The sequence below is a fragment of the Tupaia chinensis genome, unplaced genomic scaffold (genome assembly GCF_000334495.1).
Source record: "Tupaia chinensis unplaced genomic scaffold, TupChi_1.0 Scaffold000057_1, whole genome shotgun sequence".
NCBI lineage: Eukaryota > Metazoa > Chordata > Mammalia > Scandentia > Tupaiidae > Tupaia > Tupaia belangeri.
This window is the reverse complement of record NW_006159515.1, coordinates 6,325,829-6,327,653: the sequence shown is the minus strand read 5'-3', so window position 1 is coordinate 6,327,653 and position 1,825 is coordinate 6,325,829. Positions and strand designations below refer to the sequence as shown.

The 1,825-nt window shown below is 57.5% G+C and overlaps 1 protein-coding gene across 3 annotated transcripts in view; it reads left to right on the top strand.

Annotated features, from left to right (window-relative positions):
• The window catches only part of FARP1 (FERM, ARH/RhoGEF and pleckstrin domain protein 1), a 256,635-nt gene that overhangs the window by 237,085 nt on the left and 17,725 nt on the right, over positions 1-1,825 (top strand). The window lies entirely within an intron of this gene.

Sequence of the window (1,825 nt, the reverse complement as noted above, 5' to 3'; positions counted from 1 at the left end):
GCTCGGTTCATTCTCCTCGGCCTGGTGAGTTGGCATTTTTGCATTGAGCCGGCCTCCTGGGCTCACTGGCATTTCAGTCCTGAGCCGGAGCCACGAGCATTTATAGCACGGAGCTCAGTGCAAGCAAAATAAAAATAGAAAGGCTGGGCGAGCTGCTGGCAGGCCGCCTTTGTGAGAATTGGTCGGGTTGCTTTTTATTGAGGCTGTTTTCATGAATTTTTATAAAGCCTAGAGGGGAGCAGCAGAAGCTTCTGGAGATACAGAAGCCAGGTCAGTTCTCCAGTCCAGGATGCTCAGGGTGATCCCGCCCCACCCTCACCTGGCCACCACCTGCCTTCGCAGGTGCTGCGTGAGGCCGCTGCCCTGCCCTGCAGCCTGATTGGCTATGAGGTAACACGAGCGAGGGAGCTGGCTGGGGGCTTCGACCCCACCTGAAGGTCAGGAATACCACACGGTGAACCTCCACCTGCCAGCACCCACCCGGTAGCATTAAACCGTGGGAAAACTCCCGAGGGAAGGACATTCCTGGCCCGTGACCCGACCCCTCACCTGCCATCCCAGTGGGACCTTCACTCCTTTCTCAACCTGTCCCCGAGCTCCTACAACCGTCACCTCTTCTTCTGGAGCTCCTGCCTCTGCATTTGCTCTGCCAGCTGACCGGGCCAGCTTCCGGTGAGCCCCCGGCCCCCTGGTGACCTGGCCTCCCCACCCTCCAGCTGTAATGCAGCAAAACTGCCTCCTGCTTTTCTGGTCTGGAGCGTGAGGTCCAAACTCTAACCCTGAGAATGAAGTCTGTGCGCGCCTGCCCTAGATGGTCCTTCCATCACCTTCTCCCACCTTCACATTCTGCTCTGCGTTCCACTGGCCCAGCTTGCCGCATCAGGCCCTTCACGGCTCCGAGCCCCCTGCCCTGCTTGGTCACATGCATGGCTTTATTGGTCGTGAATACACACAGGCAAGACATGTCATGGGCACCGACTGTATGCCATGTCCCCGAAGACAGAGTGACATGAACTCTCAAATCAAACAGGGGATTGCATGTGTGTAAACACTTCATGGGCCCGTACATACATGCACAAGCACATGCATAAGGCGAGGGCACGAGGTAGACCCGTTGCCTCTCGAGTGAGTTCTGTGGGTTGTACCAAGGCCAGCTCCTAGTGTTGACATTGACCCGAGCGGGGCAGAATGTCCCACACATGCCCTCCTCGTGTGCTTCTTGGCAACTTCTTACGAATCTCTACTTCAAAATAGAAAGTCAGAAAATAACCCCAGCAGGGAGACCATGTGATCAGGGCTAATGTGGGCAGACTTAGCACCAAGTGCAGGAGGGCAGAAGAGTGGGGTCCAGGGCACAGCACCATGTTCAGGGCTCTGGGTGTGACAGCCTCATACTTTCTCAGGCGAGCGGGTCAGGGGACTCCCGGGTGAGCAGCCAAAGTCCGTGCTGCAGCCAGGGGAGCAATCGCATCCTGAGGGCGACGTGCTCGGGCATTTCAGAAAGTCCCCTTCGGCGGCCCACACATGCAGTGAGAGCAGAGGAGACGGGGGCGCCAGACTGAGACAAGGGCAGGGACGTAGCCATTATGCCAACCGCTGGTCCCCTAGAAGCACTTATTGACTACGTCGCTGGACTCCCATGTAGTCGACCGTGGTTCGAGTCCCAGACCTGGTGGCCTAAACTCAGGCCAGGTGCGTGTGCGTGCATGCCCAAGATCCCAAGAGGAGAATGGAGGAGAAGAGTTTGCGGTGTGTCCATCCCCCCGGGGGTGATCTCTCGCTTTCTGTCTCTGTCTTTCTGGCGAGTGCAAGCGCCCTATAGCAA